General features: G+C 34.2%; 1 protein-coding gene across 2 annotated transcripts in view; it reads left to right on the plus strand.

The window, feature by feature from the left end:
* Positions 1-14,455, plus strand: part of LOC145994408 (uncharacterized) — a 301,805-nt gene that overhangs the window by 135,393 nt on the left and 151,957 nt on the right. The window lies entirely within an intron of this gene.

Raw genomic sequence — 14,455 nt, forward strand, 5'->3', positions numbered from 1 at the left:
GGGCAGCAAGTTATCTCACAATCTCTTCGCCGAAGATACTGGTTTGAATCCCAGTCTGGGTACTGACTATGACTTGCTGATTCATACTTTATATTCGCCAACCTCCTTGGCGGAATGGCTAGCACAGCGCGCTACGACGCCAAGTGTTCAGAGATCGAATTCCGACCTGGGCATGGGTGTTCTTTGTGAGTGTCCTTTAAAAATTTAATTATATCATCATTCATCCTCATATTTGCGATTAGCCAAAGGTGGCAGAATATCGAAGTAAAATAAACCAAATCAATCAATGATTCATCCGTTCGTCATTCATCGCCATAGTTGCCATTAGTCTTGGAGGCAGAATTGAAAGTTAACTAAAACAAGGGAACAACTTGCTAAGGCACGTCCAGGAAACGACAAAACGTATCTCGTCATTGCCTTGTAATCAAGGGGTCCCGGGTTCGATACCCTGTGGAGGCACAAGTGGTTCTAAACTGTAGGTCCAGTCCCGATTAGCCCTACTGTGCATAAAGTGGACTCAAACCAAGAAAAAACGTATCTGTGGGAAAACATATTTCTTTGGGGGGAAGGGAGGGAGTGGGTAGAGTGACCAGTATAGCGTTGTAGGACTGCAGGGGTTCCGGGTTAGAGTCCATTCCTGGGCGTGGGTGGTCTTTGTGAGTGTTGGTTACCAGACGTCCGGGTTTTCCCGGACATGTTCTATATTTTAGCCTGAGCAGAATTTCTTGCTTTAGGGTTTATACTGATGGAACAAGGTGTTGCCCATTCTTATTCAATATTCAATATAATTTGATTGTAAAGCAGTGTGTCTGCCAGTCAAGAAAGTCATGGATGTCAAGGAAAAGTAAAGTAATCAACAAGTAGGTCAAGAAGTCAAAAAGGCAATAAATTATTCTTGTGGTCAAGAATTTTTAGTTTATTTTATTTCACTTTTTCTGTCCCTTTGGCTAATCGCGAAGATGAGGGTAAATGGTGGTAAGGTAAGATGAATGAAGGGACAGTCACAAACATATAGGGACAACCGACACCAGCCCCACATAAGATTAAACTGGCTGTGAGTCCAGACGCCAAAGCCTCGCTTATCTGCCAATCACAATTCAGGATGCATTAATACGAGAAAACAGATCTAATTCTCTTCTTAAATTCAGATTCAGTTTTTTTCAACTGGTCAAGGGGTTTTCATTAAATAACTATTTATTTTCTTAATTACTAATTTCCAACTTTACCTAAGTAGGGGTCGAATAAATAAACGTTAAGAAAAACGGAAAAAAGGTCTAGAAAAGTCCAGAAAACGTCAAAGATTCTAGATGTGTTATTTTGGTAGACACCCTGTTATTGAACTAAAAACCCAAGATGAAACTAACCCTTTTAAATTACAGTAATTGCTGAATATTTGTTTGCCATTACAGGCCATAATTGAAATGTTGAGAGAGTACTTTCATTACCATCAGCACAACAGGCTCGCGAGAAAAAAATATTTTTTCCTAAAGTCTGTAAAATGTTTGGTACTGGTCCCTATAATTTCAAAGAGTTTGACTGTCTACTCTAACATAAATATAGTTTGACTAAACCTGAAATTTTGGTGAAAATTGTCTTCTCTGAGAAGTACCATTTACGAGGTAGTAAGAGGTGCATTGATTAGTATGATTGCAAGTTTTGAAATTTTGCATTTAAAAATTCATTAAAAATTCATTAAAAATTCATTAAAAATTCATTTTTTAAAAAAACTGAAAACTCTCATTTTTGAACTACTTTCTAACGCGTTCTATAGAAATATGGATTATTTATTGAGAATGTTTTGTCCTACATTTTGACTTAATGTCCTAAAATTTGGGACAGCATGTCCTACATTTCTCTTACAGCGATCTGAGAACCCTATCCTTCATCAATTTCATATCACCCATCCTCATCTTCGCGATTATCCAAAATGCGAAGAAGAGCGAGGTAAAATAAATAAAACGAATGAAAATTCTTGCGCGGGGGGGGGGGGGGAGGGTGGTTGAAACTAGTAACCTGTGGGTTGTTCAAGGTGCTGGAAAACATACCGAACCTTTGTTACCAACAACACATGTTGTCATGGACGCGACATACGCACGTTCATCCCGTGAACTGTGTATACTTTCCCTGTTCACCCCACAATATAAGTAGTTGACCAGGTCAGCACGGTCAGTTGTCGAAGGGGAAGGGGGGTACATTGTGACCGTCGAGTCAGGTCATGCAGTTGTAGCGCCCAACTTCGCATTGATTCTTCCCACGAGGAATTCCCGGGAGGGAGACGAGATCCACGTTTGGATGCGGTTTTGCGCATTCTCGTGTTTCCCTATTAGAGTGCTGGAGTCTGTGAACTGGAAGGGATTTCCCTTTGATGTGCGTAAGGATGTGACGTAATTATGTTTTCTGCGAGGTGCATTTGCATCCATGTGTGTGTATTTACATGCTCTTGTAACCACATACATGCAGTTTCTTTTAGTATTTTTATGCTGAACATAACGTACACCTTAATACAGCATTTGTGGAATTTATTTGAATAAATACTGACCAACTCGAAGGGCTAATTACAGTTACATTTTTCTTCATAATTAGTTAAGTAGCAGAGAACAGATTTATATGTAATGTGATGTGATGCTTAAATCAATGATATTTGGTATTATCTTTGCGAATTGAAGTAAAAAAATGTTATAAATGCTATTTTTATTTTCCATATCTTTACATATATCAACTTTTAGCACATATTTTACTTTATTTCTGTACATAATTTCCATATTTTTAAACATTTTACGACATACCTTCTTCCCTTCTCGTTTTAAATGCCTAAGGTTTTCTGTCCATGTGTATTATATTCGTTTTGTGCTCTGTTTATTTTAAATCTTAACGACAGACAATGAATCTATTATTCTAGCATTCTTGTCAACAATATAGAATGCAAGGCAAGCTTTCGCCAGGGCCCTAGGGTTCGAATCTAGGTGTGGGCGTACTTTTTGAGTGCCCCTTCATCAATTTCATCATATCATTACTCACCCTCATTGTCGGGCTTAGCTATCTCTTCCACGTAGTTCACTCTGGACTGCCTTTTGCAGACTAACGGGGCTCTGGCGCCTAGGGTCACAGCCGGTATAATCCTTTGTGGAGCTGGTGCTGTGTCGGCCCTATACTGACTAACTCTCTAGCCTTCTTAAACCCGAAGGTTTATGGCTGCGGCAATACAAGCCTTCCATCTGTCCCTATCCTGGGTAAGATCAGTCCAATCTTTTCCATCCTTACCGATTTCCTTTAGGTCCATCTCATCGTTATCCCTCCATCTTCGTCTTGACCTTCCAACAGGTCTCTTACCATCAGGTTCCCCAACAAGAATCCTGTAAATTCTTTCCTATCTTCTTGATTTGTCGGTCCCATGTTTGTCCCTTCATCCATTTCATCTTAACACCACTCATCCTCATCTTCGCGATTAGCCAAAAGTGGCAGGAAAGCGAAGTAAAATCGACTGAAATCAATTAGTCAAGTATGAGCGATACGAGTGTTCATAAATGAAAACTAGGCCGAGAACCAGACAAGCATTTGTAAGTTGAGACAGAACCACCCCTCCAGATCTCGCTCTGTCTTCGCCATGTCTAGATTCCAGGTCCGTATCGTAGCTTTCCCTTTTCGCAACTAATTGACACCTGACATCCCGGTGTCATATTTGCTGTTGGCGGATGCAACGGTCTGAAGGTCGAAAGTGTTCTGTAGCGGCGTCGACAGCGTTGTTCTCCGTCGAGCCATTAATCTGTCAGAGAGAATTGTTCTCTTGCTCCATTTTGGTTCGTTTTTGCTTGAGAGACATGGAGCAGTTTGGAGCATCGCCCCCCTCCCCCCTACTCGCTTTGTGCTGGCTGCTTAGCAAGAGATAGATCGGCTTTGAAAAGCACCCCTTTTCTTAATTGCCTTCTTGTGGACATTGTACCGCCAATTCTTGGTATGCACGTTAAACTGGCTTGTTTCAAGCATACGAACCTGTAGGTACTGAAAGAGGAACGTTGTTTGTATCTTCTCAATTCGCCAGTTTCATGGATATTCATTCAATCGAACTAATAATGAACTAAATGGGTCTCTCGCTTTTTAAAGATAACCAAAAGAACAATGATTCATTAGTAAATCACTTCTCGTTGTATGGTTTGATTGCGTTTGTATGGTTTGATGTTTGATGTTGTTTTAAGTCCACTTTATACACAGAGAGTCTAATTGGGATTGGACCTACAGTTTAAAGTGGGATCCGAACCACTATGTGCCTCCACCGCGTATCAAACCCGTAAACCCTTGATTGCAAGGCGACGACGCTACCACTGCGCCATCGGAAGACCCTCCACGTTGTATGGAAGAGAAAGTTCAGGAATAAATATAATTATGTGAGCGAGTGCAAGTTCGGAACTTAAACCAGTATAGAATGTACAACCTTCTCCTCCATATCGTGGTTGCTTAGACACCTTCACAAAGTGTCTACCTTGAGGAAAACAACTTCGTCTCCCAGAGTCAGAATCCAAAATGCGCTGCCTGAAGGGCTGCGAGGTTGCACAGAGGCTTCCTTCTTACGTTATTACGTAACCGATTTTATTGACCTCTGGTGGCAGTAATAAACATGATTCTATCAAACTTCCACAAATGAAAGCTAGATATAACAAAATGACACCATGGTCCATGTTGAGTAGATTTGGTATCTAGACGCCCTATCGTCTCGGCGCCCTTCCGAAAACACACATTCGGCACCTTTTTTCCTCTACTGCTTACAATCGTTCACGGATAGAGCAGTGGGAATAAAGCTTTTCTTTGCTGTTCCCTCATGGACTTGAGTAGTAGGTACATTAGATAACGTCAATCGCTATTTAATATTCGCAATTCATTTGCACGGGTGTTAACTAATTTGCACGGGTTTTAATTAATTCGCATGTACTTAGAATTCATTAGCAAGTATTTAGAATACTTTACATTTATGTATTTGCATGTTTATAACTTTTTATGAATATATAATTATTTATTTTATGAAAAATATGTATATAAAAGGTAATTAGAGGTACTAAACGCTATGCATATGGTTTTATATTCATTACTGCAAAGTATGTAATGTATAAATCGATAATAATTAATGTTTATAATATTGAAAATAAGTTTTTATGGTTTATGAACCGCTATGGACGGTGGTAATGGTACGATTGGGGACGGTCCCGGTACTCGAACCCGCGATATGTAATATTATTAATTAGTACTATGTAATAATTGCATTATATTATGAAACACGGTGGTGCAACACGCTAGACAGAATACTGTCTCCGAATCTCGACTCCGCTCTGATGCCAGACAGACAAGGGGAACTCCGCTCAGGTAGAGGAGAAAGGAATTTTGGGGGAAGTGCGTTCAAGGTCAAATGACGTCACAACGTCAGAACAAAGGAAGAACCTGATTGTCCAATCAGAGAACGCGTCGGTAGATTTTCAGAACCGGTTTTTCCAAGGTTAACCAGTACGCAATAACAGGGGAAAGCTATGCAATACTGTAGGGCAGGGGAGGGATTGAGCCAGACAACAAAGGATGTCTAGAATGCGCAGCAAGGGTCAAATCTCTGAAGCTATGCGGTTTCCGCCGCCAATTAATATTCCGCTCAGGTTTGCCTTCAAGGCACAGGACGCTCTAGCGCAGGGATTTTTTATCTGTACTATTAAGAAGGGAGACCTATTAGGGACGGGGCCTACAGTTTTCACCATTTGCTTTTATCACGGGGTAACGAACCTAGGACCCTTTGATTATTGATTTAGGTAGTAAATGTATGTTACTGTGTGCTATTTAACTTAATTTTGAGTTTATTTTTTACCAAACTTTGACTTTATGTCAAATCTTTTACAAGTTTTTATGTATTTTTACCAAAATAACACTATTTATACTATTCAGGCAACATTTTTTATTAAATTCTGGACTCGCAAAGATATTTTTACAACTTTTTAACTTATTATTTTACAATTTTATGTTAATTTTTTTTACCAAAATAACACTATTTGTACTATTCAGGCAACATTTTTATTAAATTTTGCACTCACAAAGACATTTTTTTCAACTTTTAACTTATTATTTTACAACTTTAAGTTAATTTTTTACCAAAATAACACTATTTGTACTATTCAAGCAACATTTTTTATTAAATTTTGGACTCACAAAGACATTTTTTTCTACGTTTAACTTATTATTTTACAACTTTATGTTAATTTTTTACCAAAATAACACTATTTGTACTATTCAGGCAACATTTTTTATTAAATTTTGGACTCACAAAGACATTTTTTCAACTTTTAACTTATTATTTTACAACTTTATGTTAATTTTTACCAAAATAACACTATTTGTACTATTCAGGCAACATTTTTTATTAAATTTTGTATTTACAAAGAGATTTTTTCAACTTTTAATTTATTATTTACAAGTTTATGCCTATTTTTTTACTCAAATAACACAATTCAATCTGTTCAGGAAAGACTTTTAGTTACATTTCCGACACACAAAGTGTGTGTTCTCAACTTCTATCTGTTTATTTCACAAGTTTAGGCTTATTATTACCAAAATAACACAATTCAATCTGTTCAGGAAAGACTTTTAGTCGCATTTTCGACACACAGAGTGTGTGTTCTCAACTTCTATCTGTTTATTTCACAAGTTTATACCTATTTTTAACCTAAATAACACTATTTACACTATTCAGGAAAGACTTTTAGTTACATTTTCGGCACACGAAGTGTGTGTTCTCAACTTTTATTTGTTTATTTCTCAAGTTTAGCCTAATATTTACTCAAATAGCACGATTTGAACGTGTCTTTTATTACATTTTGGACACACACACACACACACACACACACACACACACACACACACACAGAGAGAGAGAGAGAGAGAGAGAGAGAGAGAGAGAGAGATTTTTTCCAAGTTTACAGGATTATTCTCTAGTTTACTCAAATAACACAATTTAGATGTGTTTTGAATTATATTTTGGATGCAAAAGTATGTTTTGACAAGTTCTACCCTTTTATTTTACAAGTTTAGGCTTATTATTACTCAAATAACACAATTTAATCCAGTCAGGAAGGATTTGTTATTATATTTTGGATGCACAAAGAGAGGTTTTCAACTTTTTTTATTGATTTTTGCAGGGTATGTATTAATTTTTATTTATTTTGTTTTGCATCATATATACATTTACAAATTTTTAACTTAGAGTTTAGTATTTATTTAATTTTTCAAAAACACTAAAAAAAAGTACTTTTAGCTAAAATGTAAGCCACAGAATATATTATTATTATTATTATTATTATTATTATTAGGGTTTACTGATTTCCACTATGCTATTTTTTGGTTCTGTATTTCTATATGTATTTATTTAGGGCAGGTTACGCCTGCCACGTAGGAAAGTTTGTTTATTTTAGAGTTTGCTGAGTATTTTGTTACTGCTATACTAGGTAAAAGTTTTCTAAATATACCAGATAGAGCTCTCTATACTTTTGTTTTTGCTATTTTGGAGATGATGCGATCAGCACCACTCTCCATCTGCTTTTTATTTTATGTACCCAATATTATTTTGAGGCTTAGTGAATTCTAGAGCCTATTTATGCAGGAGAGAGGAGAGAGGACTTGAAAATTTTGATCTCAGACAACCCACAACTATTTGTCAGAGTATTTTAAAGGATATTTTATACTTATTATGTGCCACTAGAATATCAAAGCTTGCTTAATTTTTATGTCTGTAACGCATTTATTGTATTTCTAGCTAAGGCTTACTGGATAAAGTACACGAAATGTTTAACATTTCAACTATTTGCTTTTATACGAGGGCAATTTTTTAGTGTAACGAAAATTATGATGTGTCTATGAGGTCTGAAACCCCTTTACCGAGGGTCCATATTTGGACGCTTACTAATATTGTTTTTTCCCCTTACATATAACAATTTAACAATATAATTACAATACGAAGTTAACAGACGGCTTAGGGGCCTAGGTCCACTTTCCAAACTTTTTTACTATTCTAGAAGAATTATTTAGCTTTATAGCCTTTTTCAAGGTATTTTTGAAGTATTACTGGCTTCTTTGGGTGCATCAACACTTGGGTTATTTCCATTTGGTTTATTATACGAGGTTTATTTTTTACTCTAAGATCAATATATGTCTCCGAGGACTAAAATACATTTATTGAAGCTAAAAGCTTAGGCTGTAACTAGGGACTTAGCATGTATATCGACAATTTATAGGACAACACGAACCTTACAAAGGATTATAGGTGATGTACGACCACACGCCAGAGCTTTGTTAATCTGCAAGAAGCAGTTGCAACTAATGCTATGAGGATATAATGTTAATTTTTCATTGTTTCACAAGGAGGCTATTTTTTACACAACCAATATTTGCTTTTTCAAGTAACTACATGTACCAGAAGCACACATGCCAACACTAACTAGATTTTGATTTATACTATCTCAGGTGCTAAATGTATCAAGAACACTGATTGTATATATTTTTGAGAATCCAACTATATCAGGATTTTTCTATGTAAGTATATTTTTATTGACTGGCTTATTTAACAGATCAAACAGAAAGACGGCAAAATTCACTAAATGTAGGTGATTGCATGAAAATAACTAGATCAAGGGGTGACCAACAGTGAGCTGAATGTATATATAGAGGGTTGCGCTCTATTATTCTCACCTTCGCTGGATTGGCGAAGGAACGCACTTGTGGGCGGTAGAACCTGAACGGGCTCCACCATGGCATCGGAGACTCGAAGCAGATGTTTTGGAGGATGAACCCAAGTAGGGTCATAGGCGCTACGACCAATTTGGTCATTGCTTTTTATATGAGGAACCAATTTGGTCCACTCCCAAAATTAACTTAGATTGCTTATAACTTATGAAATTTGAAGTCTGCACAAGATCCGATGACAAAATTTAAAAATTGTAATCGCCCAGACAGGGACTCGAACCCTGGACAGATAGGTTAAAAGCCTAGCGCTATACAAACTAAGCTACCTGCATTTTTAAAAAGTTAGTTATGTTAAGAAATATATTGAAACACCTGAGAACACTCTTGGTCTGGTTCGACAGAGAAGGAGACAACATTTCCAAATTTTTACAGACTGGGTGTATTTTTCCACTATAGAGGCCTTCACTATATGTAATTCGAAACGCTAAAGTTCAGCTAGCTTCCAAAATTGAGGTAAAAATTGTGTTTGGCGAGATTAACAAGTTACAATTATATCCAGTTACGGACAAGTAAAGCTAAAAGTCTAAGATTTGCTGTACTAGCCAAGTTTTAGTAACATTTTCTTCACTTTAGTACAAATATCAAAGAAATAGGTATATTTTATTTATAATTTGACAAAATGTACTAGTATTTAATTCACAAAGTTAGGTAAAAAACAGTATTTTTTTAAATATTGTTACTGCCTTCAAATTTTATGTTATTTAGCCACTAACAACTGGTTTACACTGCTTGGCATTCTTTAAATAGGAAAAGAAGAAATTATTTGTTTAGTATTTTTACTACTTTATATTTATTTAAGAAAACAATTCTACACTTACTAATTTATATATCAAAGTTATGTTATTTAGAGTACGTAAAGGCGTATAAAGTTAATATTTGTACTTATCAGTTCAACTAACAATTATATTTTACACACAAAAGATACAGTTAAATTACTTGAATCAGAAAATAATATTTTACAGTAATTGATTCATTCAGCACTAGTCAGTACTTTTATGCATCAGAAAGTTTTCTTAATTTTCTATTACGCATGCTATTTTGGGCTATTCTTAAAATGTATTTCTAGGGCAAACTGGTTTAATTTTCTGCTTATAATGCAAAGTTGACAGTTTTCGCACAATGCATTGTACATTTGTTATATTCTCTACGTACAATCCAAATATTATGCTTATTTAATGTATAACTAACTAACTCTCTATCCTTCTTAAACCCGAAGTTTCATGGCTGCAGCAACACATGCCTTTCATCTGTCCCTGTCCTGAGCAAGATCTATATACTCCTTTCCTTCCCCACCAATTTCCTTTAGGTCCATCTCTACATTATCCCTCCATCTTTGTTTTGGTCTTCCTATTGATCTTTTACCATCAGGTTTCCCAACAAGAATCCTGTATACTCTTCTTTCCTCTCCCATTCGTACCACATGATCTACACACCTAAGTCTTCTTGATTTAATCATTCTAATAATATCTGGACATGAATACAAATTATGTACTTCTAATTTATGTAACCTTCTCCACTCATTTGTCTCCTCATCTGTTTTAGGCCCAAATATTTTCCTAAGGATCTTATTTTCAAATAGTCTCAATTTATGTTCCTTTTTTCAATCTAAGGGACCAGGTTTATTTACTGTATTTAACTTTTATTTTTTTTGTAATTAACAAAAATTAAAAGCTTATACTGTAGTTATTATATCATTTTCTATCAGCTTATTTTGAAATTAATATTATTAGTTATAGTCTTTGATTTATAACTATATTGCTTTTTTATCAATTTATCTAAGAGTACACGCAGACAAACACATGTGTACACACGTTTATGTAAATAGATATGATTTTTTTCAATATTTTAGTATGAAGATTGCACTTTAGCTATTTAAGCAAGGGTAGGAAAGGTAGGATTTCTGAGAATTTGTTGCAGGATTTTGTTGTCCAAGTATAGATGAGAACTGAGCTGGGAGACTGTTTTGAACATTTTCATGAGAGTTTGCATGTGAACTGTATGCAAATTGAGCACTATTGACTGTGCATGCTTCTAAGTTTTGCTGTTATTTCACATCAACTTTGTGAGACTGTAGACAGTTTTCCTATTTCAAGTAGTTTTTATTGATTGTATTTGTATATGTTTTGGGGACTTGGCAGTTTTATGTTATGAGGCAGTTTGTTGTAGAATATTTTTACCGGATTGTTTTGAGATATTGAGTGTCTGCTGTTTTACTTGTAATTATTTTCCTTCTTGTGTTGTGTATTTGACTATATTTTGTCCAAGTTCGTAGTATTTAGAATAATTGTTATTGACTTGTAGATGTAGGGAGTAATAATCCTTTGCAAGATGCTCTATACTTTAGTCTGAACATTATTCTTAGTGTTCACTTTTGAAGCCTTAGTATTCTGGTAGTATTATTAATGTAGAGGTAAATTAGGCTGAAATGTAGGCATTTTTCTGATACATTATACTCACTTAGTTGTTTCAGCAGGTAGAAGTTGCATGATGGTTTACTGCTGATGATGTTAATTTGCTCTTCTTATGTACTACGTATGATGTAGCTTACTTGAGTAATTGGAATTTTCTACTGAAAAAAGGATTGCTTGTCTATTTTATTCCTATGTTGTTGAGTTTGTCCATAAGCAAGCCATGTTTTTTACTCTATCCTATGCCTTGGAAGAATCTAGATATATTGTGTTGGCAGTTTTATGTTTCTCTAAGGTTTCAGCTATGTAGTTTTTTAAACTGTGCTATGGGTGTGACTATTGATTTCTCTTTCTGGATGCCATGTTGGTTTCTGTGTATTCCTCTTGCTGGTTGAATTTGACTTAGGTTGTTTGCTTTTTTCTTAGATCTTTATATGTTTATTTGTTCAGTATTTTTTATTTTTTTGAATTTTAATTATTTTAATTTTACATTAACTAACATATTTTACTTTAACAGCAAAATAATTTACTCTAGTAAAAAAACTTCTACTAACAAAAATGTACTATTATAACTTTTAATTTTAGAAAATTGTATTTTCAAAACTTTAACTTTGAAAAATTGATGTTTAATTACTTTAATTTTACATTAACTAACAAATTTTACATTAACAACAAAATAATTTGCCCTAGTATAAAAACTTCTACTAACAAAAATATACTATTATAACTTTTTATTTTAGAAAATTGTATTTTTAAAATTTTAACTTTGAAAAATTGAATTTTAACACACTTTGACTTTAACAATGTACTTTGATTTTTTTATGTAAAAGAATATTAAAAAAATAAAAAATACTGAACAAATAAACATATAAAGATCTAAGAAAAAAGCAAACAACCTAAGTCAAATTCAACCAGCAAGAGGAATACACAGAAACCAACATGGCATCCAGAAAGAGAAATCAATAGTCACACCCATAGCACAGTTTAAAAAACTACATAGCTGAAACCTTAGAGAAACATAAAACTGCCAACACAATATATCTAGATTCTTCCAAGGCATAGGATAGAGTAAAAAACATGGCTTGCTTATGGACAAACTCAACAACATAGGAATAAAATAGACAAGCAATCCTTTTTTCAGTAGAAAATTCCAATTACTCAAGTAAGCTACATCATACGTAGTACATAAGAAGAGCAAATTAACATCATCAGCAGTAAACCATCATGCAACTTCTACCTGCTGAAACAACTAAGTGAGTATAATGTATCAGAAAAATGCCTACATTTCAGCCTAATTTACCTCTACATTAATAATACTACCAGAATACTAAGGCTTCAAAAGTGAACACTAAGAATAATGTTCAGACTAAAGTATAGAGCATCTTGCAAAGGATTATTACTCCCTACATCTACAAGTCAATAACAATTATTCTAAATACTACGAACTTGGACAAAATATAGTCAAATACACAACACAAGAAGGAAAATAATTACAAGTAAAACAGCAGACACTCAATATCTCAAAACAATCCGGTAAAAATATTCTACAACAAACTGCCTCATAACATAAAACTGCCAAGTCCCCAAAACATATACAAATACAATCAATAAAAACTACTTGAAATAGGAAAACTGTCTACAGTCTCACAAAGTTGATGTGAAATAACAGCAAAACTTAGAAGCATGCACAGTCAATAGTGCTCAATTTGCATACAGTTCACATGCAAACTCTCATGAAAATGTTCAAAACAGTCTCCCAGCTCAGTTCTCATCTATACTTGGACAACAAAATCCTGCAACAAATTCTCAGAAATCCTACCTTTCCTACCCTTGCTTAAATAGCTAAAGTGCAATCTTCATACTAAAATATTGAAAAAAGGCATATCTATTTACATAAACGTGTGTACACATGTGTTTGTCTGCGTGTACTCTTAGATAAATTGATAAAAAAGCAATATAGTTATAAATCAAAGACTATAACTAATAATATTAATTTCAAAATAAGCTGATAGAAAATGATATAATAACTACAGTATAAGCTTTTAATTTTTGTTAATTACAAAAAAATAAAAGTTAAATACAGTAAATAAACCTGGTCCCTTAGATTGAAAAAAGGAACATAAATTGAGACTATTTGAAAATAAGATCCTTAGGAAAATATTTGGGCCTAAAACAGATGAGGAGACAAATGAGTGGAGAAGGTTACATAAATTAGAAGTACATAATTTGTATTCATGTCCAGATATTATTAGAATGATTAAATCAAGAAGACTTAGGTGTGTAGATCATGTGGTACGAATGGGAGAGGAAAGAAGAGTATACAGGATTCTTGTTGGGAAACCTGATGGTAAAAGATCAATAGGAAGACCAAAACAAAGATGGAGGGATAATGTAGAGATGGACCTAAAGGAAATTGGTGGGGAAGGAAAGGAGTATATAGATCTTGCTCAGGACAGGGACAGATGAAAGGCATGTGTTGCTGCAGCCATGAAACTTCGGGTTTAAGAAGGATAGAGAGTTAGTTAGTTATACATTAAATAAGCATAATATTTGGATTGTACGTAGAGAATATAACAAATGTACAATGCATTGTGCGAAAACTGTCAACTTTGCATTATAAGCAGAAAATTAAACCAGTTTGCCCTAGAAATACATTTTAAGAATAGCCCAAAATAGCATGCGTAATAGAAAATTAAGAAAACTTTCTGATGCATAAAAGTACTGACTAGTGCTGAATGAATCAATTACTGTAAAATATTATTTTCTGATTCAAGTAATTTAACTGTATCTTTTGTGTGTAAAATATAATTGTTAGTTGAACTGATAAGTACAAATATTAACTTTATACGCCTTTACGTACTCTAAATAACATAACTTTGATATATAAATTAGTAAGTGTAGAATTGTTTTCTTAAATAAATATAAAGTAGTAAAAATACTAAACAAATAATTTCTTCTTTTCCTATTTAAAGAATGCCAAGCAGTGTAAACCAGTTGTTAGTGGCTAAATAACATAAAATTTGAAGGCAGTAACAATATTTAAAAAAATACTGTTTTTTACCTAACTTTGTGAATTAAATACTAGTACATTTTGTCAAATTATAAATAAAATATACCTATTTCTTTGATATTTGTACTAAAGTGAAGAAAATGTTACTAAAACTTGGCTAGTACAGCAAATCTTAGACTTTTAGCTTTACTTGTCCGTAACTGGATATAATTGTAACTTGTTAATCTCGCCAAACACAATTTTTACCTCAATTTTGGAAGCTAGCTGAACTTTA

The sequence above is a fragment of the Lepisma saccharinum genome, chromosome 10 (genome assembly GCF_977018435.1).
Source record: "Lepisma saccharinum chromosome 10, izLepSacc3.1, whole genome shotgun sequence".
NCBI lineage: Eukaryota > Metazoa > Arthropoda > Insecta > Zygentoma > Lepismatidae > Lepisma > Lepisma saccharinum.